Source organism: Hordeum vulgare, chromosome 2H, assembly GCF_904849725.1.
Source record: "Hordeum vulgare subsp. vulgare chromosome 2H, MorexV3_pseudomolecules_assembly, whole genome shotgun sequence".
Taxonomy (NCBI): domain Eukaryota; kingdom Viridiplantae; phylum Streptophyta; class Magnoliopsida; order Poales; family Poaceae; genus Hordeum; species Hordeum vulgare.
Window position 1 is genome coordinate 390,315,892 of NC_058519.1, and position 24,507 is coordinate 390,340,398.

The window sequence follows — 24,507 nt, forward strand, 5'->3', positions numbered from 1 at the left end:
TAAGCTCCTAGCGAAATAAGCATGGCATCAGAAACTATGATCTCTAAGTTGTCATTGCAAACATGGTTCTCTCACAACAAAGCTGAATCTGGGACGACAAGCTAGTCAAATTTACAAAAACAAAATAGATAGAGTTCATACCAGCTTTTCCAGTCTCAGTCACTTCATCATATATCATCATTATTGCCTTTCACTTGCACGATCGAACGATGTAAACAATAATAAGAGTGCTCGTGCATTGGACTAAGCTGAATCTGCGGGCAAACACAAAGGAGAAGACAAAGTAATATGGCTCTTTGAAAGCTAAACAGGTATGCATGCAAGAACCACTAAACATTGTAACCAATATCTTCTACCTTGACCCAAAGAAAAAGAAAAAATATTTACACGGAAAGCTCCCAACAAGCAAAAGAAGAAAGGAAAATCTTTTTGGGTTTTCTCAAACTAGACAGACACAATAAAAGAAAACGAGAAAAAGAAAATAAACTAGCATGGATGATATAGTGGGAAAGCGTGAACACTGGCTAACAAAGTGAAAGCATAAGCAAGAATGTAAAGTCGGTGAGAACACGTACTACCCCAAGCTAAGGCTGTTGGCCTAAGTTGGTCTACTCCCAAGGAGGGAAATAACCAGCTCCGGGATACTCTGGAGTGGACTAAGGATGCCACTGTTGTGTGAGCTCCTCTGGCTCCCACTGATAAACCGGCGTCTGGTACTCGACTGGTGGCTCGGGCACGGGCACCTGTGGTTGTGATAAGCCCCAATATGCGTATATGTCCGAGGGCATAATATTGTACCTGCCTGCATAAAAATTGAACAAAGAAGGAGCATGCAAAGTAATAGTCTCACGAGTACGCTGATTAAATACCAGGTTATAAATAATCCTTCTACTTATGTCTCTATCAAGAAAGTCATGGCGAACCATGCTATCGTAATGTAGATATCTCTCGAGAAGAAGAATCTCTTCTTCCTCCTCTAGTCTAATGGGTATCTCAAAGTGTCTGTCAAGACGGGTAGCATAGATACCTCCATAGATACTGCCCTTAGAACTGTTCGTGTTCAACCGTTGAGCTACTATAGCGCCCAAGCTATAAGTTTTACCATTATAAAGGGCTTCGCGCAAGACGACAAGATCAGGGGAACTAAGTGACCCAACTTTCCCACGGCCAGTCAAACATTTTCCCACAAATAATGAGAAGTACTGAAGCATGTGAAAATGAATGCTAGCAGCTCTAGCACAAGACACTCCTCTCTCCTCTCCTACAGCAATTGTATCGATGAAAGCTCCCAAGTCCCATGGACGAGGTTCATGAATATCCCCAACGTAAGGTAATTTGCAAACATTGCAAAAATCATGGAGTGACATGCGCTGGGGGATATCATAAAGTTTGAACTCAACCATAGGAGGATTCTTCCTCGGATAGAAGTTAAAGCTTTGTACGAAGATATTAGTGAGGAGGAGGTATTGCGGACACTTATCTTCAACGAAGGCGATAAGGCCTGCGTTTTCCACCAAGCGTTAAAAGTCCTCATAAAATCCAGCGGAGCGTAAGAACACGTCGCTTAAGAACCTCCTGATCTATTCCCTTTTCTATCTTTGAAAATTTCTGAAATTTTCAGTGGTTCTATGGAAAAGTGAACAAGTCTCAACGAAACTCGTAGCAACTATTCCCACAAGTGCCTAGAGGCCATATTACGCATCAAAACTACTTGGGACCAGCTAAAAATTAGCATGCAAAGCTCAAGAACATGGTCACCAAGGCAGAAAAATACACGAAGTATAAGGCACTAGAGCAAAAACTAATTGGACCAATGGAGGAGTCACTTGCCAATGAGTAATTTCCCCAAAACAGTTTGGAGAATGGTGATTTGAGCAAAGAGATCGAAAATCCGAGCAAGAGGAGCAAGAACACGGGTTTGAGCTGCGAAACGATTTTTTATGGAGGTAGGAGAACCAGATGAGAGCAAGAATGAGTGGAGGGGGTGCCTGTGGGCCCCACAACCCTGGGTGGCGCGGCCAGGGGGTGCCTGCGCCCCAAGGGCTTGTGGCCCACTGGTGCAGCCCCCAGACAAGCTCTCTGTCTTAGAATTTTTCAAAAATTCCAGAAAAAATCATACTTGATTTTCAGGACGTTCGGAGAACTTTTATTTTCGAGGTACTTTTCTACCGGACGCTAAAACAGAAAACAGAGAAAACTAAACTAAACCTATCATTTTTCTTCTAAGCAACCTAAAGTGAAAGCTTGGAACAGAGGTTTGTGACTCCTCGATTTATCCATCTCATGGTTATCGAAAGAAATCCGTCAGTGAGGTTGATCAAGTCTCTTTGACAAACTTTTTCAAATCGCAAAAAGCGAACGGAGAATTTGCGAATAGTCACTAGGTCACCTCAATGGGGATGTGTATATCCCCAACAAGCAAATCATACTTCATCTTGACACGAGGAATAGGGCATTCAAAGCTCCCAATAAGAATCGATGAAGTGTTTTCGATAGCATTGATGCAATGTAATCGATATTGTTTCTTCGGAAAGTGCACCGTATGCTCATTACCATTGACATGGAAAGTGACATTGCCTTTGTTGCAATCTACAATAGCCCCTGCAGTGTTTAAAAATGGTCTTCCGAGGATGACCGCCATGGCATCGTCCTCAGGAATATCCAAAATAACAAAGTCTGTTAAGATAGTGACATTAGCAACCACGACAGGCACATCCTCGCAAATGCCGATAGGGAAAGCAGTTGATTTTTCGGTCATTTGCAGAGAGATTTCAGTGGGTGTCAACTTATCGAGTTCAAGTCTATGATAAAGAGAGAGAGGCATAACACTAACACCGGCTCCAAGGTCGCATAACGCAATTCTAACGTAGTTGCCTTTAATGGAGCAAGGTATAGTGGGCACACCGGGATCACCCAGTTTCTTAGGAGTTCCACCCTTGAAGATATAATTACCAAGCATGGTGGAAATCTCAACCTCAGGTATCCTCCTCTTATTAGTCACAATATCTTTCATTTACTTAGCATACAGAGACATTTTGAGCATATCTGTCAAATGCATCTGTAGAAAGACAGGTCTGATCATTTCAACGAATCGCTCAAAATCCTCATCATCCTTTTTCTTGGATGGTTTGGGAGGAAAGTGCACAGGTCTCTGAACCCATGGCTCCCTTTCTTTACCATGCTTCCTAGCAGCGAAGTCATTCTTATCGTATCTCTGAGTCCTAGGTTGTGGGTTATCAAGATCAACAGGTTCAATCTCCACATCCTTATCATTCCTAGGTTGAGCATCAACATGAACATCACTATTGATGTCATCATTAGGCTCATGTTCATCACCAGATTGTGTTTCAGCATCAGAGACGGACACATCGTTTGGACTCTCAGGTATAGCAGCAACAGGGTTGCTAGCATGCAGGTTCCTATCATCTTTCTTCTTTTTCTAGTATGACTAGGTGCATCAGTTCTAACTCCCTGAGAATCTTGTTCAATTCTCTTCGGATGACCCTCAGGATACAAAGGTTCCTAGGTCATTCTACCGCCTCTAGTAACGACTCTGACAGAATTGTCATTCAACTCATTGAGAAAGTCATTCTAGGCTTGAAGTACTTGTTCTACCTGAGTAGTAACCATAGAGGCATGTTTACTCAGAAGCTTAAGATCATTGACATTTCTGTCCACACAAGCACTTAAATGACTGAGCATACGAGCATTCTGTTCCAATTGTCTGCTAACATAATCATTGAAACTCTTTTGTTTGGCAACAAAGTTATCAAATTCATCCAGGCATAATCTAGCAGGTTTATCAAAAGGAATATCACTCTCATCAAACCTACGCAGAGAATTTACTTCTACTACCTGTATCGGGTTATCATGACCATGGATCTCTTCGATAGGTGGTAGATTTTTGACATCTTCAGATTTAATGCCTTTCTCTTGCATAGATTTCTTGGCTTCTTGCATATCTTTAGGACTGAGGAATAGAATACCTCTTTTCTTCGGAGTTGGCTTACGAGGTGGTTCGGGAATAGTCCAAGCATTCTCATTGCACAAGAGGTTATTCAGTAGAATCTCAGCTTGTTCTACAGTTCGTTCCCTAAAAACACAACCAGCACAATTATCTAGGTGGTCTTTGGAAGCATCGGTAAGTCCATTATAGAATATATCAAGTATTTCGTTCTTCTCAAGTGGGTGATCACGCAAAGCATTCAGCAGCTGGACGAGCCTCCCGCAAGCTTGTGGGAGACTCTCTTCCTCAGCTTGAGCAAAGTTGTATATTTCCTGCAAGGCAGCTTGCTTCTTATGGGCAGGGAAATATTTTTTAGAGAAGTAGTAGACCATATCCTGGGGGCTACGCACACAACCAGGAGCAAGAGAAGTGAACCAAGTCTTAGCATCATCCTTTAGCGAGAAAGGAAACAGCTTGAGGATATAGTAGTGGCGGATATTTTCCTCACTAGTGAATAGGGTGGCTATATCGTGTAGTTTGGTAAGATGGGCTACAACCGTTTCAAAATCATAACCGTGAAAAGGATCAGATTTGACCAGAGTGATTAGCTCAGGGTCGACAAAGAATTCATAATCCTTATTGGTCACAAAGATAGCGAATTAGCAAACTTCGGGTAGTATTTCATCCTAGCGTTTAGAGATGTTTCTTTCCATTTGCGTAGTAATTTCTCAACATCATAGCTATCCTTACACACAAGAAAGTCCTCAGCTATCTCTCCTTCCATAACTTAGCGTTCAGGCATAACAGGCAATTCAGGCATAGTAGCAGGTTCTCCTTCAATAATATCAGCAGTTTCAGAAGTACCATCACGTTTAGCAGCAACTCTAGCAATTTGTGCATCAAGGAATGCACCTAGTGGCAAAGCAGTATCAGGCATAGCATCATCAGGCATAGTATCAAGCATAGCATCATGGGCAGCAGAAGTAGCATCATCAAGCATAGTAGTATCAAGCATAGCATCATCAGGCATAGTATCAAGCATATCATCATCATAACCATCATGGGAAGCAGAAGTAGCATCATCAAGCACAGGCGACATATCAAGATTTCTAGCAGGAGGCGATGTCACAAACTTACTCATAACTGAAGGTGAATCAACTGCAGAGCTAGATGGCAGTTCCTTACCTGTCCTCGTAGTGGAAGGCAAGATTTCAGTTCTTGGATCTTTCGGATTCCTCATAGTGACCAACAGACATTAATCCCAAGTGACTCAGAGAATATAGTTGTGCCTCCCCGGCAACGACGCCAAAAAATAGCCTTGATGACCCACAAGTGTATGGGATCGCAACAGTTTTCGAGGTTAGAGTATTCAACCAAAATTTATTGATTCGCCACAAGGGGAAGCGAAAGAATATTATCAAGTATTGCCAGCTGAGTTGTCAGTTCAACCACACCTGAAAGATTAGTGTCTGCAAGCAATGTATCAGTAGCAAAGTGGTATGATAGCAACGGTGCTAGAAAAGAATCTGTTGACGGTAGACTATTCCTGACTTGTTGTATCAATGACGCCAATAAAGTGTTGCAGCAAGTAACAGCAAAGTAGCAAGTAACAGCAGTAGTGATAGCAGTAGCAAGGAACAGCAGTAGCAGCAGAGCAACATCAATAGCAACAGAGTAACATCAGTAGTAACATCAGTAGCGGCAAAGTAACAGCAGTGACAGCAGTAGTCAAAGACCCGTAGGCAGTGGATCGGTGATGGATGAGTATGCCAGATGTGATTCATCATGTAACAGCTATAACACTGAGAGATATGTAACTAGCTCCCGTTCGTCAATCTAATGTAGGCATGTATTCTGTATGTAGTCATACTGCTTAGGGAAAAGAACTTGCATGACATCTATTGTCCATCCCTCCCATGGCAGCTGGGTCCTAATGGAAACTACGAGATATTAAGGTTCTCCTTTTAATAAAGAACCGGACCAACACATTAACATGTGGTGAATACATGAACTCCTCATACTATGGTCATCTCTGGGAGTGGTTCCGGCTATTGTCACTCCGGGGTTGCCGGGTCATAACACATAGTAGGTGACTACAACTTGCAAGATAGGATCTAAAACACACACATATTGGCGACAACATAATAGGTTCAAATCTGAAATCATGGCACTCGGGCCCTAGTGACAAGCATTAAGCATGGCAAAGTAGTAGCAACATCAATCTCAGAACATAGTGGATACTAGGGATCAATCCCCGTCAAAACTAACTCTATTACATGATAGATCTCATCCAACTCATCACCGTCCAGCAAGCCTACGATGAGATTACTAACGAACGGTGAAGAGCATCATGGAATTGGCGATGGTGGAAGATTGATGATGACGATGGCGATGATTTCCCCTCTCCGGAGCTCGAAATGGACTCCAGATTTGTCCTCCAGATGAAGAATAGGAGGTGGCGGCGCCTCCGTATCGTAAAATGCGATGAATCCTTCTCTCTAATTTTTTCGGGCAAAACGGAATATATAGAGCTGAGATTGGAGGTGGTGGAGCCTCGTGGGGCCCACAAGCCCTCATGGCGCGGCCAGGGGGTGGCCGCGGCCCCTGGGCTTGTGGACCACTGTCTCACCTCCTCCGGTGGATCTTTGCGTAGGTATTTTTCATTAATTCCAGAAAAATTCTTCGTAAATTTTCAGGTCATTTCGAGAACTTTTATTTCTGCACAAAAACAACACCATGGCAATTCTGCTGAAAACAGCGTTAGTCCAGGTTAGTTCCGTTCAAATCATGCAAATTACAGTCCAAAACAAGGGCAAAAGAGTTCATAAAAGTATTAATACTATCCATAGTTTCATCAAAACAAGCAACCAACACAACAACAAAAAACTCTGTCAAAAACAGACCAGTCTGTAGCAATCTGTATACTTCGTATACTTCTGGTACCTCAGAAATTCTGAAAAATTACGACTGCCTAGGAAAAAGGTATATCAACCAGCACCAAAAAGAATCAACTCTAGAGCTCTTTCTGAATAAAAATGAAAAATCATCTCGTGAGCGAAAAGTTTGTGTCTTTTTCCAGCAAGATCAAACAACCATCACCAAGACTAGTCATAAAGGTTTTGCTTGGCTCAAACACAAAAAGAAACACAAAAGACACAATCATAATAGAATTATGATGGTGTGTACTCAACAAAACAGAAAGAAAAAGATAAATTCATTGGTTTGCCTCCCAACAAGCGCTATTGTTTAACGCCCTTAGCTAGGCATGATGATTTCAATGATGCTCACATAAAAGATAAGGATTGAAGCACAACGAGAGCATCATGGAGCATATGGCTAGCACATTTAAGTTTAACCCACTTCCTGTGCATGGGGATTTTGTGAACAAATAACTTGTTGGAGCAAGAGTCAACTAGCATAGGAAGGCAAAACAAGCATAGCTTGAAAAAGTTCAACACATGGAGAGGAAGCTTGATACTATTGCAATAAGTAGAAGCATATGATGCTCTCTCATAGTAATTTTCAGTAGCATCATGAATGTATTCAACAATATAACCAGCACCTAAGGCTTTCTTTTCATGATCTACAAGCATAGGAATTTTACTACTCTCCACATAAGGAAATATGTTCTCAAGAATAGTAGTGGGAGTATCGTAAAAGACTTGAGCACTACAAATTGTGTCCACAATGAAAAATCAAGGTTTAGCAAAGGGGTTCTCGAGAGTATGACAAGTTTTATCACCCCTCTTCTTTATAGCATAAGTATCCTCACAATAGTCATCATAGATAGGGGGCATGCTTTCATCAAAATGATTTTGATCATTCAAAGTGGGAAGAACTAAAAAGATGATCTTCATCAAATATAGCATCCCCAAGCTTGTGGCTTTGCATATCATTAGCATCATGGGTATTCATAGAATTCATGCTAACAACATTGCAATCATGCTCATCATTCACATATTCTATGCCAAGCATTCTATGTAATTCTCCTTTCAGCACTGGAGCACAATTTTCCTTCCCATCATGCTCACGAAAGACACTAAAAAGATGGAGCATATGAGCCATACTCAATTCCATTTTTTTGTAGTTTTCTAGAGAAAGAACAAGAAACAAAAAGATTCGATTGTAAGATCTAAAGATATACCTTCAAGAGCTAACCTCCCCGGCAACGGCGCCAGAAAAGAGCTTTGTTGACGGGAGGTGAGTGCCGCTTACCTAGCCTCTCTGGCAACGGCGCCAGAAAAGAGCTTGATGTCTACTATGCATCCTTCTCCTTGTAGACGTTGTTGGGCCTCCAAGTGCAGAGGTTTGTAGGACAGTAGCAATTTTCCCTCAAGTGGGTGACCTAAGGTTTATCAATCCGCAGGAGGCATAGGATGAAGATGGTTTCTCTCAAGCAACCCTACAACCAAATAACAAAGAGTCTCTTGTGTCCCCAACACACCCAATACAATGGTAAGTTGTATAGTTTCACTAGTTCGGCGACGAGATGGTGATACAAGTGCAATATGGATGGTAGATATAGGTCTTTGTAATCTGAAATTACAAAAACAGCAAGGTAACTAGTAACAAAAGTGAGCACGAACGGTATTGCAATGCGTGGAAAGAAGGCCTAGGGTTCATACTTTCACTAGTGAAGTTCTCTCAACAATGATAACATAATTGGATCATATAACTATCCCTCAACATGCAACAAAGAGTCACTCCAAAGTCACTAATAGCGGAGAACAAACGAAGAGATTATTGTCGGGTACGAAACCACCAGAAAGTTATTTTTTCTGATCGATCTATTCAAGAGTCCGTAGTAAAATAGCACGAAGCTATTATTTACGTTCAATCGTTCATAGAGTTCATACTAGAATAACACCATAAGGTACATATCGACCAAGACCCTAATGTCACCTAGATACTCCATTGTCACCTCAAGTATCCGTGGGCATGATTATACGATATGCATCACATAATCTCATAATCATCTATTCAACCAACACATAGAACTTCAAAGAGTGCCCCAAAGTTTCTACCGGAGAGTCAAAACGTGTGGCAACCCCTATGCATAGGTTCCCAATGTCACAAACCCGCAAGTTGATCACCAAAACATACATCGGGTACTCACATGAATCAAACGTGTGACAACCCATATGCATAGGTTCCCAATGTCACAAACCCGCAAGTTGATCACCGCAGATAGACACGTGCAAGACATACATCAAGTGTTCTCAAAGACTCAATCCGATAAGATAACTTCAAAGGGGAAACTGAATTCATTACCAGAAGGGAGAGGGGGAAGAAAATCATAAGATCCAACTATAGTAGCAAAGCCCACGGTACATCAGGATCAAGACATCTCAAGAATACGAGAGAGAGAGAGATCAAACACATAGCTACTTGTACATACCCTCAGCCCCGAGGGAGACCTAGTCCCTCCTCATCATGGAGATCACTGGGATGATGAAGATGGCCACCAAAGATGGATTCCCCCTCCGGCAGGGTGCCGGAACGGGCTCCAGATTGGTTTTTGGTGCCTACAGAGGCTTGTGGCGGCGGAACTCCCGATCTTGGTTTCTTTCTGGGGGTTTGTGAATTAATAGGAATTTATGGCGGTGGAATTACGTCGGTTGGGCCCACGAGGAGGTCACAAGCCTGGTAGGTGCGGCCTAGGGGGTAGTCGCGCCTCCTGGGCTTGTGACTCCCTCGTGGCTCTTCTGGCCTTCTTCCAAACCTTCGGGGGTCTCTTTTGGTCCAAAAAAATCATCGTAAAGTTTTATTCCATTTGGACTCCTAAAAAAGGGTCAAAAAACACGGAAAAAAACAGAAATTGGCACTTGGCACTGAGTTAATAGGTTAGTCCTGAAAAAGATATAAAATAGCATATTCATTCATATAAAACATCCGAAGTTGACAAGATAATAGCATGGAACCATCGAAAATTATAGATACATCGGAGATGTATCACCCCTCTTTGGTTCCAAGTGAGTAAGCCAAAAAAACCAATTTAGCTCCTGGTTCAAAGTTGGCGGAACCTCTTTAAGCCTATCCCTTTGTCCAGCATTACTCCTCTCGGTTCCTAGCAGCTGAAGGGCATCTAAGCCACCCCTCATACAAGCCAGGCTAGGCCAAAGCATGCCAGAGCGCGCCAGCATACCGTGGCATGCCAAAGCTGCGCTCTCGACGTGCTACAGAGCGCACCCGAGGCTAGGGAGGCCAACCCCGACCAGTTACACCTCCCCTCGACGTCTCTCCTCGCCCCCGACAAAGACCCGACTCAGGGAAGCCTCAAGGCCCCCTTCTCCCCCTCTCAGCTGACTCAGGTGACGCGTGCCCGCGCGCGCCCGCTTTGGTCACGAGGGCGCGGCCCCGCAACATGTCTGCACAGTTTCCACCGCTCCTCCCATTGCATCCGCAGAAGCCCTAAGCCTCTTCTGCAAACCGTGGTTTCGGACCCGAGCCCTCTCTCCCTCTCCTACAGCCGTGGCAAAAACCATCGGCGCTCCCCCGCTCGGTGCCCCGTCGCCAGCCTATAAATAGGCCTCCCCTGTCGTTCTAGCACCTGACACCTCTCCTCCCAACCTCCAATCGAGCCCCTAGCATCTCCTCTTGAGCAAGGAGAGCCCCGGTGCTCGAGATCGACCGAGGCGCCACCGCGTCGGAGCTCCGTCGATCTCACGCTACTGGCTCGCTCTCGAGCTCCTCTCGCCTTCCTAGTGACCGTTGTGAGCTTGGGGACCTTCTCCACCTCTTCTCCGAGCTTATCTTTTCTCGGACCACCCTCCTCCACCACAACCCGAAGCTCCTCCGTCATGGTCTTGTCGTCGCCGGTGACACACGACCTCCCTATCGGTCCCTCGATCCCTACCAGGTAGGTGGAGACGCCACGAGCTCATTTTTGTGCTCAGTTGGTCACGAGGACGTCGAAGTCGCCGCCGGCGTGCCTCCCCTCCTCTCTATCTGGAGGTGGAAGATGACCCTGCCAGGAGGGTCCCACGTGTCGGTGGCCAGTCTCTCCCCCTCTCTCCCCTATGTGCTGCTGACCACATGGGCACGCGCGTCAGGTTGAAACCTGACGGCGTGTGCGCACCTGGGCTAGCTGATTGGCTAGTTGGATGGTTGGCCACTTGGGTCGGCCCAGCTGCTGGCCTAGCGAGGCCAGGGCTCAGCCCCTTTTTCTTTTTTTTTTTAAAAACCTGATTTTAGATTATGTCTGTAGGATAAAATATTTAACCAGAATTAAATATGATGCCACCATTATTCTTCTAAAACAATGTAGAATTTATTAGTGCTGTTGTACAAATTTTTGAAAAGAGTTTTATGCACAGCTTTATTTAAATACCTAGTTTGAGTATTTTGAACTTGTGTTAATAAGACTTTCAAAATACCTTTTTTACTTCAAAAACAGAAACAGACATTTTTAAAACTAGAGATAGGATTTTTCAGAATACGTTAACAATTTTAAAATGAGTTGGTGCTCTGTTCTTGATGGTGCTTATTATTATTATTATTATTATTATTATTATGACGATAGATCACGCGTTTGACGAAGGACTTGGACCCGAAGACCTCGAAGACCCCGGATATCTAGTTGATCAAGGCAAGCAGCCCTTTGACCATGTGTGAGAAAATGTTTTATTTCTGATATATTGATTACCTTATTCCGATGCATATAGTGAAGATTAATCGGTGCACCACAGCATGGTGTTACCGATGGCTCCTCCGGAGCACTTGCATTTGAGCATGACCTTACCATCTACGAAGGTCGTGCTAAAGTAAAGGTGACAAGTAGTAGTGCTACGTATAGGAGGAGCATACGCATGATGATGGTAACATAAGATGATATCAAAGGTTTTTCCAAAAACCCCGTCGAGTGCCACTAATGCCCGAGGGTGATGGTGTTAAGTTGGGTGATCACTTGAGAGAGAAGTGGTGTACCGGAAATGTTTTGTGTAAGTGGTTTCGGAAATGAGATGAGATTTATGATGTGTCGACCGTCCCAACCTTACATGTACGACCATGATACCCCTTTATGGGACGAGGCTTTGTTGATTACTTTTGTCGGTCTAACAAAGAGCCTGCATTACTAGTGGTAGGAGTGATATGGTTACTCTCGTCACGGGGTCGTACCAGGTAGGTCGACTATGTTGTTTTTACGTGTTGTAGGCACACCGTTGGTCCCCGCATGGATGTTACGGTCTAGAGTTGGTGCTCGTAAGACGTACATCATGTGGGCTGGGTACCAATAGAGTGGACTCTTTGTCTAGTGTCGTTAGGGGAAAAGCAATTATTGGGTACTTACCTTGGGTATGTTATATATCGCGAGTCATGGATCACACGGAAGTTTCCCAGATCTCGTGGGTACATCATACAACCTTTGGAGAGTGTAGAACTATTCGAATAGTCGTGTCCATGGTCAAGGACAGTTGGGTAATCCTGCTTAAACTACGTCCAGTCTTTTCCGCATAAACCGTGTGTGTGTGTGTGTGTGTGTGTGTGTGTGTGTGTGTGTGTGTGTTGAGGTGATATCTGAGTAAGATGATATGACAAGTCTGGAGACTTGGCATATAGGGTGAACCTGAGGTGTTCATCCCTCAGCAGATATATTGATATCTGTAACCTGTTCTTATGATTACCATCTACCTTATGATTCATATCCATACAAGTAATTGACCATGAACATGTTTCAATTAAAACCGTTTTCCGTAAAGGCTGCATATTATTTTATTATCGTACCAACTGCATTATCCACTACTGGAATTCAGTTTTTTGCCGTTTTCCAAATCTTTGTCGTCCACTGGCTGATGGCATAGAGTGTCTTTGCCATCAGCTTCCACAAAGCGGACGACAAAGAGCTTACTTATGGCATAGAATGTCTTTGTCATCAGTCACTTCTTTGTCGTCAGCCGCAGACGGCAAAGATTAGGACAACAACAGCAAAGCTTTGGACTCGGCCCACCTGGCTGAGGGAATGTTAGGTCAAACTATAGTCGCTTCTTTGTCATGTGCTAGCGGACAACAAAGAGTCTGGAGGTAGACGACAAAGAGTCTAGACCCTTTGCCGTCCGCCAGCAGACATCAAAGCTTAGGAATTATGTAACGGCCATCCCTATCCACTCCAGCCCTCTCTCTCTCTCTCTCAAACGACCACTCTCTTCCACTCCTTTCCCCCGATGCCCACCACCACCACTACCATCACGCCGCCGCCCCCGGCGCCGCCCGGTGCACCACAGCACCGCTGCCGCCGCCCCACCGCCGCCCCGATGCCCCACAGCCCCTCGGCGCCACCCCGCAGCCCCAACACCGCCGGTGCCTCCTCGCCGCCCAACACCCCCGGCCCCGCTACCCGCGACGCCCCTGTCGGTGAGCCCCCACACCCCAACCGCCTTTGCCACTAGTTAGTTCACTTAATACAAAGAAGAGGAAGAAGAAGAAGAGGAGGAGGAAGAAAAGAGGAGAAGAATAAGAAGAGGAGGAGGAGGAGGAGGAGGAGGAGGAGAAGAAGAAGAAGACGAAGAGGAGAAGAAAAATAAGAAGGAGAAGAAGAAGAAGAAGAAGAAGAGAAGAAAAATATAAGAAGGAGAAGAAGAAAAGAAGAAGAGAAGAAGAAGAGAAGAAGAAAAAATAAGTAGGAGAAGAAAAGAAAAAAGAAGAAAAGAAGAATAAGTAGAAGAAGAGGATAAAGAAAAATAGAAATAGAAATAAGAGGAAGAAGAAGAAGAAGAGGAGGAAGAAGAGGAGAAGAGAAGGAGGAGGAGGAGGAGGAGAAGAAGAAGAAGAAGACGAGAAGAGGAGAAGAAAGAGGAAAAATGAAAATAAGAAGAGAAGAAGAAGAGAAGAAGAAGGAGAAGGAGAAGGAGGAGGAGGAGAAGGAGCCCTCCTTCTTCTTTTCCTTCTTCTCTCCTCCTTCTTCTCCTTCTCCTTCTCCTTCTTCTCTCCTCCTTCTTCTCCTTCTTCTTCTCCTTCTTCTTCTCCTTCTTCTCTCCTCCTTCTTCTCCTTATTCTTGTCCTTCTTCTTCTCCTTCTTCTCTCCTCCTTCTTCTCCTTCCTCTAAAATGACATAATTAGCCGATTTAACTCCAAAAAGACATAATTAGAATATTTGTGTTGATCGGGTGGATTTACATGTGACAGTTCTCTCGTCGTTGTGAGGTATGCTATGCGAAGACCTCCCCATGCGTTGTACGAGCTCCGCCCCTACATTCATGGGTCAATACAAATGTCATGTCCTCCTCGCCCCTTCATTTACTGTGGGTCGATTTTTGGATGAAACTTGCTAGATTTAGGTAACTAAATGAATTTATCAGTATGCGTCTCCTATTCGAAAGGGTTATAGTTTCAGTATGCATGCATTTGCTTATATTTATAACCGTGATTCTTTCAAATTGTCCAACGTTATCCATGGATAGCTCGAGTATGTGTAGATTGTGTTCGTTTTCCCATATGCTTTGTTCCGGATCCGATGCATAATTTCATCAGTGCCTCCCTGTTGTTCTCCGGATACACATCCTCTCTGTTTATTGCGGAGAAGTGTATCAGGAGAACAACGGGGAGGTGCTGCCGAAATTTTGCGTTGGATCCGGAGCAGAGCATGGGAAAATTAACCCAATCTACACATACTTGGGTGGGATTAGGACCTATCTTTACCTATTAGCGTGTAGGTTGCATGGACATAATCAAGATGGTGAACTAGATTAACTAATGAATATACATGCCAAAATTATAAATAAATATATATCTTGTTTTTTAGTAGCTAGGCAAGATGAGTGATCATGCGTGGATGTATACCTTCCACAATTTCATGCCGTTGAACCCGATGAGCACGTCATTCATGAAGACATGCGTGATAGTGATGATGATGATGCATTTATTGATGATGATTATTAGTTTGTAAGATCCAAAACTTAAATTATATATGTACATATTATTATTCATGATAGTGGTTATGTTGTACTAATTTCATTTAATCTTTATCATGGCAGGTCAAGTCCCTCCGCCGATGCCCGTGTTCTCTGTGATTGGCAGGGTGAGTTTCATTTCAATGGTCATTATAAACTAGTATTAACAAGAGGAGAAGAGGAGAAGAAATAGGAAAAAAACCTTGGTTAGCCCATGAATATTATATTCTTAGCTTTTTTTCCTCTAAAATGACAGAATTAGCCCATTTAGCTCCAAAAAGACATAATTAGATAATTTAGCTCCATCAAGAGGAGAAGAGTAGAAGAAATAGGAAAAATGAAAAGAAGGAAGAAGAAAAGAAGAAGAGAAGAAGAAGGCGAAGGAGGAGTAGGAGAACAAGGAGGAGAAGGAGCTTCTCCTCGTTCTCCTTCTTCTTCTTCTTCTCCGTCTTCTTGATTTCTTTTTCTCCTTCTCTTTCTTCTCCTCTTTCTTATTCTCCTTAACTTATTTTCCCCAACAATGACATAATTAGCCCATTTAGCTCCAAAATGACATAATAAACTCAAAATGGCATGAAAACCTTGGTTCGCTCAAGAATATTATATTCTTAGCTTGTTTTCCTCTAAACTGACATAATTAGCCCATATAGCTCCAAAAAGACATAATTAGATAATTTAGCTGCAAGAAGAGGAGAAGAGGAGAAGAAATAGGAAAATGAAAAGAAGGAAGAAGAAGAAGAAGAGAAGGAGAAGGAGATGGAGGAGGAGGAGATGAAGGAGAAGGAGGAGGAGTAGAAGAAGGAGAAGGAGGAGTCTCCTCCTTCTCCTCCTCCTTCTTCTTCTCCTTCTTCTTGATTTCTTCTTCTTCTTCTCCTCCTCCTCTAAAATGACATATTTAAACCAAGTTAGCTCCAAAACGACATATAGTTAGCTTGGCTTCCACCTAAATGACATAATTAGCTTAGTTAGCTCCAAAATGACCTATGTAATAAAAAATGACCTATACTTAGCTAAGTTCTCTCCTAAATGACATAATAAGGCTTACGTAGCTCCAAGATGACCTATTACCCCTAACTTAAGTATTAAATGGCATATAATTAGCTTAGCTAGCTCCAAAATGGCTTGATAAGCATAGTTTGCTCCGAAATGACCTATTTTACCCAAGTTAGCTCCGAAAGGACCTATAGTTAGATAGGCTTCCACCTAAATGACATAATTAGCTTAGTTACCTCCAAAATGGCCTATTTAATAAAAATGACCTATACTTAGCTAAGTTCTCTCCTAAATGACATAATAAGGCTTACATAGCTCTAAGATGACCTATTCCCCCTAACTTAGGTATTAAATGGCCTATAATTAGCTTAGCTAGCTCCAAAATGGCTTAATAAGCATAGTTTGCTCTGAAATGACATCTTTTACCCAAGTTAGCTCCGAAAGGATCTATAGTTAGCTACGCTTCCACCTAAATGACAAAATTAGCTTAATTAGCTCCAAAATGGCCTATTTACTAAAAAGTTACCTATACTTAGCTAAGTTCTCTCCTATTTTACCCAAATTAGCTCCGAAAGGACCTATACTTAGATAATTTAGCTCCGAGAAGAGGAGAAGAGGAGAAGAAATAGGAAAAATGAAAAGAAGGAAGAAGAAGAAGAAGAAGAAGGGAAGAAGAAGGAGAAGGAGGAGTAGGAGAAGAAGGAGCAGAAGAAGGAGAAGCAGGAGAAGACCTTCTCCTCCTTCCCCACCTTCTCCTTCTTCTTCTCCTTCTTCTTGATTTCTTTTTCTTCTTCTCCCCCTCTTCTTTCTTCTCTTCTTTCTTATTCTCCTTACCTTATTTTCCACAACAATGACATAATTAGCCCATTTAAGTCCAAAAAGACATTATAAGCTCAAAATGGCATAAGAAACTTGGTTCGCTCATTAATAGTATATACTTAGCTTTTTTCCCTCTATAATGACATAATTAGCCCATTTAGCTCCGAAAAGACATAGTTAGCTAATTTAGCTCCAAGAAGAGGAGAAGATGAGAAATGAAAAGGAAGAAGAAAAAGAAGAAGAGAAAAAGAAGAGAAGAAGAAGGAAAAGAATGAGGAGGAGAAGAAGAAGAGAAGAAGGAGAAGAAGGAGAAGGAGCCCTCCTTCTTCTCCTTCTTCTTCTCTCCTCCTTCTCCTCCTTCTTCTCCTCATTCTTCTCCTTCTTTTTCTCTTCTTCTCCTCTTCTCCTCCTCCTTCTCCTTCTCCTTCTCATTCTCCTCCTCCTCCTCATCCTCCTCCTCCTTATTCTTGTTTTTCTTCTCCTTCTTCTCTTCTTGCTTCTTCTCTTTCTTCTTCAATTTAATTTTTTTGTCATATATATGTTGTTGTTCTTCTTCTTCTTACTTTCTTATTCCCATTTTGCAGATTTGATGTACTACATGCATGGTAGCTGGCATTGGAGTGCTTTAGTTCTACTTTTCATTTGAGTTGATGAACAATGTGGAACTATATGTCTATGTATATATGGATGAACAATATATGTGGAACTATATGTATGTGTATATATGGATGAAAATTTGTATGAGTTGGTTCTTTCGATATATGGGATGCACATTGATGAACAAATGGCATTGATGAACTTTATATGTATATCATATATGTGTTGTGGCCTATATATCATATATGTGCTATGAATTATATATATATATATGTGATGTGAAATAGAAAAAATAAACAACAATGTGACAATATTGGCTCTTTGCCGTCTGCCAGCTGATGGCAAAGGCCTTTGCCATCTGGGAGCAGACGGCAAAGAGGCCACATGGCACCCAGCTGTGCAATTTGCGCAGTAGCAGCTGGCCATATGGGCTCTTTGCCATCCGCTGCCTCGGGAGGCAGACAACACGGCGGTAGGGAGGCAAACGGCAAAGATGCTGGTTCCTGCGCTGGCCTAACTCTGTGGTGGCCCATAGAAGCAGACGGCAAAGAGGGGGATGGAAGAAGATGAAAAAGAGGGGGAGGGCAGCAGACGACAAAGACGGGGAGGGAAGCAGACGGCAAAGCCTCTGTTAGCCCTTATGGAGGCGTCGCCTGTCGGTTGCCGTCTCAAATTCTTTGTCGACTAGTCGGTGCCAGATACTGATGGCAAAGCTCTTTCCTATCCGCTTAGGGAAGGCTGACGGCAAAGAAGCTAGAATAACGTCGTAAGCTGACGCAAAATCTTTGCCGACAGGAGTTTGCTTTGTCCTTTGTGTATTACTCAATGCCGTCGGTGGAGTCCTCTTTGCCGTCTGTTATGGCAGACTGCAAAGAAGCTGATTCCTGTAGTTATCCATATCATGGGTTGTTTGCGAGTACATTCAAAGAACTCATTGGCTTGCCACTGGTTATTTTATTGACTAGACATGGAGGAACTAGAGTATGGAGAAGAATTCGTCATTGGAGACGGAGACGCGAACTAGGACACTTCCCAGTCAGAATGCCTGTTGGTTAAGGCTGATGGCATGGGTTCCCGTTTACTACCAAGTATTCCGCTATTAGTTGTGGTGGTGTGATTGGCCTTCTAGGCCCTATCTATGTAAGACTTGACCATGATGGTCCTTTATGGTATCAGCCATTAACTTCAGATGTAAGACTCTTGTTATTCAGTATATGTCTGTTCAGTGAGCATTGATCTCTAGGATCATTGTACATGTGCAATTGGCGATCTCGACGCATAAGTCGGGGTCCCCACAATCTCATACATCAAATATATCATATCATGTCTTTGGCCATACCATATCACATCATACCCTACAAAAACAAGTTAAACATCCTCTAATTTGTTGTTGCATGTTTTACGTGGCTGCTATGGGTATCTAGCATGATCGTGTCTTACTTACGCAAAACCACAATGGTGATATACAAGTTGCTATTTAACCTTCTCCAAGGACCGCCTCTGTCAAATCTGATTCAACTAGAGTAGGAGAAACACACACCCGCCACCCATCTTTATGCAATAAGTTGCATGTTAGTTGATGGAACCGGTCTCTCGTAAGCGTACGAGTAAGGTTGATCCGGGCGGCTTCATCCAACAATACCGCTGAATCAAGAAAAGACTAAGGAGGGAAGCAATCTTAATATCAACGCCCACAAACTCCTTTGTGTTCTACTCGAGATGTCATCTACGCATAGACCTAGCTCTGATACCACTGTTGGGGAAACTTGCATGGGAAACAAAAAATTTCCTACGCGCACATAAGATCTATCCATGGTGATGACCATCTACGACAGGAGAGATCGAATCCACACACCCTTGTATATCTCTAAGCGGGAAACGTTAAGAAACACGGTTGATCTAGTCAAAAGTCTTTGTGATCCAAATTGCAAGCTGTCCCGCGATCCAATCACGATCTAGTATCGAACGGACGGCACCTCTGCACTCAGCACACATGCAGCTCAATGACGATCTCCGCTTTCTTGATCTAGCAAGAGGGGCGACGAAGTAGATAAATTCTCCGACAACACAACGGCGTAGTGGTGATGTTGGAGGAGCTGATCCGGCAGGGCTACATCGTGTACTGCTGTCACATCCCTGACACCTTAATCAAGTTAGCATTATGTTCATATCTTCTTTGCATTGCATCTAGGAAATTTTCAACAAGAACAAGCAAGTGGTGAAGGAACACTCAAAAAAAGAAATCTAGCCACTTCTCAGATTCAAAGGAATTATAAACTTGTTCAAATCAATGAACTCAAAATGGCCTCAAGAAAAGTTCAAATTTTCTGATAAATCATGGAAGCAAATAAGCAATGAAGAAAACCATTTTCAGAACACTTTTGGCATTTTAAATAAATGCCAAAAGCTACTGGTTTCATGTTTAAAATTTGAGTTCGAAAACTCTAAGTTTTAAAAAATGTTGAAAACTCCAGGAATGGTTGGATATATTCCAACAAATATTCTGGTGTGTTCAAAATAGTTTTTACAAACTATTTTGGAGCTGAAAGAAATAGCAAATCAACTAGCTAGCAAAACAGAAACAAAACAGAAACAAAATAGAAAGAAAAGAGGAAAACCTTACATGTCACCCTGAGGAGGCCCAGCCCACCACGGGCAAGGGCGTCTTCCTCCTCCTGCCTTCTGGCAGAGGAGCGAACGCCCACGGCGGCTCCTCCACCTCCTGCTTCGCCGTGGCACGCTCCGGTGCTCCCTAGGACAGCGCGACAGCGGTGATATCCACCCCGAGCCCAACTCTATCCGTGTCCCTGCTCTAGTTTCCCCCTCCTCTCGGGATCTCTCCTCCCTCCTTCTGCCGCCATTGCAAGAGCTCGATCTCGAGCCGTCGTGCCTCTAGCCACAGGACCTTCCTCCCGAGTAGTCCAGTAGCTCCGCCTCGACGAGCTGGTTCTCTCTGCAAAGGCCGAAGCCTCCCTGAGCCCTGCAACGTCCCCAACGCCATCATCTTCAACCTTCGTCGCCGGGAAATCGACGGTGAAACGCCGGCTACAACCCTCCCCGAGCAGTCTGAGACTAGCTTCCCCTCCACCGTGAGCCTGCGATCATTTCCCCTCTTCTTCCCCTCGGATCCATGCCCTCTACCCACTGGACCATCGAGCCCGGACTCTGGTAGCCGCCTCGGCTCGTCGCCAGCTTGCTCCGGCCACCTATAGCCCTCCCTGAGGCCAGTGTTGGATGAGGTCGAGCCTGGGGATCATCCCAGTGCTCTCGGCAACCTTTTCCAAGCACCACAGCACGATATAGCGTGTCTCCGGCGAGGTTCTGCCGCGGATCTGGTCGCCGCCGGTCAGGCTCCGGCAGGGAACGACGTGGCCAGCTTAACCCCAGTAGTTTAACCCTAATCGCTCGCTGACAGTGGGCCCAAGGCCAAGTCAAACCCACTTAGGGGCTGGTCAGTGCGGGATTAGCCCCTGAGACGCTGACCAGTGGGTCCCCCCTGTCAGGTTTGACCTGATCAGGTCAGTTGACCTACTGAGGCCATGATGATGTAGTGATGACGCAATAAGTGAATTTCTGATTTAAAAGAATTCCAGAAAAATGCCAGAACTTCGAAAGTTCATAGATATTAATATGTAACTCCAATGAAAATAATTTATATATGAAAACGTATCAGAAAAATTCAAGGAATCTGAATATGTCATTTTTAAACATGTTTGAAAATGTTACTGAACCCAAACATGTAGATTAATGAATAAGTTAATTCTTATAAATACTTTGCAGATAGAATTTGGAAAATAATTAAATTTCACTACAAATGATATGATCAAACACTGTCCAAATCACAAACCAGCAACCTAACATGTCATTCCATGCATGATAAAAGGAAGTTGATCTGAGCATCGGTTCGAAACAATTAAAATGGTAATCGAGAATACCTCATTTGAAGTGATATTTGAATTTGATTCAAATCAACATCAAACCTAATACATGTTAGCTATAATAGTATACCACCTTGCATCCTCATGCCATGCTCATGCATCATCTTGTTGCACATGATTGTTATTGATTGTTGTCATTTCTTTCCGTAGGCTCCGCTCCCCCGGATTCCACCGAATATCCGTCTGACGGATATTGTCACTCCTTTCAGAAACAAGGCAAGCAACCATTTTGATCATCCCGATAAATTCCATGCTCTTGCTCCTGCACTTACTTATTGCATTAGGATCAAATGCTTCAAATGCTTTTGCCACGTTAGTTGAACCCACTTCCTTTGCATGACCTATCCTTGTCACAGTAAATAGCTGAACCTTGCAACCTAGCATACCTGGTAGTTGCTTGAGCCATGATGTGGCTTATCCTGCTATGCATGCTTTGCTTAGAGTTGTGTATGGTCTGTCATGTGGGAGATGAACAGAATTGTGAGAATGTGTTCGGTAAGTAAAGGTTGTGTGTTGAACCTGATTTGGTAAAGGTACCGGTGAAAGGCTGTGTAGCAATACATGGCGGGTTGTTTCATTGGAACCGTCCTTAGGAACTAGGTTCCGTGTATGTAATCCAAGACTAGATACTACCACACGTTGGGATACTTAATTGACCCTCTCGACTTATTAATCGCTTAGTACTCGGTCCAGGAGTTGCAAGTAGTGTCTGGTGTTTATAGTCATGCTGGAGGCCGTGCATAGCGCTAACCTGAGAGGTGGGCTGTGATGCGATAGGTAGTGGCACGGTGTACCAAGTGGCACCCGGATGGTGGGCTTGGGAACCCTGCGCACATCGTTTGGGGCCGTGGTGGAAACCTCGGCTGGACTTCCGTCCGGGTTACCCTCAGATAGGCGTTAGACCTGGACTAGGTACTAATGTGGTTAACGGTCGTGGCCGACTCCCTCGGTGGGCTTCCGCTTGAAGGTTGCCGAGGTGCATGACATGCACATGTTGATAAGTGGCGAGAGCGTGTGTGACGAAGTACACCCCTGCAGGGTTACGATCTATTAGAATAGCCGCGTCCGCGGATATGGACTACTTGGAGACATATGTTGTTCATAGATAACTTCAATGGCTACTCATAAAATTGTCAAGATAAGCGTGAGTGTCGTGGACGGCATTTTCGTATGGAGACGGAATGATTCCACGATGGAGTACTGTTGTGGTGTTAGTGTACTCGTGTGCGAGAAATCAAGTTGTAAAAATTATTTAAAAATGCAAGTTGTCTAGCCACGAGTCAAATGCTGGCTTTCCGCATGAAACCCCACAATACCTTATTGATACATTGCATGAGTAGATAGTTATCCTAAAGTCTTGCTGAGTACCTTCTATGGAGGATCCACTACTACAGTCCACTGTTGAGATGCTAGAGAACAGAGACAGGGATGCTCGTGCTCTCCGCATGGAGCTTTATGCTACCCGTGCCCGTGTGTGGACGGCTCTGACGCAGCTGGCACCGGTAGTCCAGACAGGGTACGGAGATATGGAGATGCTGAACCCTGTTAGGACCCATCTTCCGGCCCACGTTGACTGGCCAGCTATAGGAGGAGTCACACCTCTTCGGGGACCCCTATTACCACCAGACAGGGGACCAAGGCCACATCCGTGTCCTTATGGATCCCAGGGATCTCAGGCCAGAGTATTTCCTGATCCGCAGGTTGAGCTTCCAGGCCATGGAGGTAATCTCTATGAGATGTTCTATGCGGATGCCTGAGCTGTGAGCGGAAGGATAGTATGGTAGTAGCCGTACGTTCACAGTCCTGCTTGACTTGTGAAGTATGCGTGTGATGTGAAATGAATTCTGGAGGCCTAGATAAATAATGTATAGGAAGCTTGTAAGCATCTGATGAGTAGTTTCATAATTTCAATAGTTGCTCTTCGGTTAAGGTTGTAGTGAACTATGTAAGGGTGTGTATGAACCATGGTGTATATATAGGAGTTGCTTGTTACCATGTTGTTCGGATATTCATTTAAGCATTCCGTGTGTTCAGTACATTCTTAATCCATAGCTAGTATTGATATGATATTGGTCTAAGTTGTGAGTTTGTTTGTCAGGATGGTGTTCACCAGGTTGAACAGTGCCCCTGCTCATGAGCAAGGCGAGGGTAGTCAAGCGTCGCAGGAAGACCTGCCTCACCCGCCCTCTCTGGCGGAAGTTATGCTTGAGGCACAGAGAAACAAAAGGGAGACCAACCGACTGTGAGAGCGTATTGAGCAGAATATGGCTCGTCAGCCTAGGAATGCTGCAGTGTCCCTCCAAAGTTTCATCACTCCGTCGATCCCCTTGACGCTGATGACTGGCTGTGCAGCATCTCACGCAAGATTCGCTCTGCGAATGTTTCTGAGGCCGATAAGGTGACCTTTGCGACGTATTTTCTGGAAGGACCCGCCAATCTGTGGTGGGAGAACTTTGAAGCTATGCGTCGTGTTGAACTAGCAGCCACATGGGCAGACTTCAGTGGAGCCTTCCGCCTGCACCATATTCCCTAGTAACCCTCTAGTTGACTAGCTCGTTGATCAAACATGGTCAAGGTTTCCTGGCCATAGGCAAGTGTTGTCACTTGATAACGGGATCACATCATTAGGAGAATCATGTGATGGACTAGACCCAAACTAATAGACGTAGCATGTTGATCGTGTCATTTTGTTGCTACTGTTTTCTGCGTGTCAACTCACGGACACCGGAGGAATGCTTTGTGTGTATCAAACGTCGCAACGTAACTGGGTGACTATAAAGATGCTCTACAGGTATCTCCGAAGGTGTTCGTTGAGTTAGTATGGATCGAGACTGGGATTTGTCACTCCGTGTGACGGAGAGGTATCTCGGGGCCCACTCGGTAATACAACATCACACACAAGCCTTGCAAGCAATGTGACTTAGTGTAAGTTGCGGGATCTTGTATTACGGAACGAGTAAAGAGACTTGCCGGTAAACGAGATTGAAATAGGTATGCGGATACTGACGATCGAATCTCGGGCAAGTAACATACCGAAGGACAAAGGGAATGACATACGGGATTATATGAATCCTTGGCACTGAGGTTCAAACGATAAGATCTTCGTAGAATATGTAGGATCCAATATGGGCATCCAGGTCCCGCTATTGGATATTGACCGAGGAGTCTCTCGGGTCATGTCTACATAGTTCTCGAACCCGCAGGGTCTGCACACTTAAGGTTCGACGTTGTTTTATGCGTATTTGAGTTATATGGTTGGTTATCGAATGTTGTTTGGAGTCCCGGATGAGATCACAGACGTCACGAGGGTTTCCGGAATGGTCCGGAA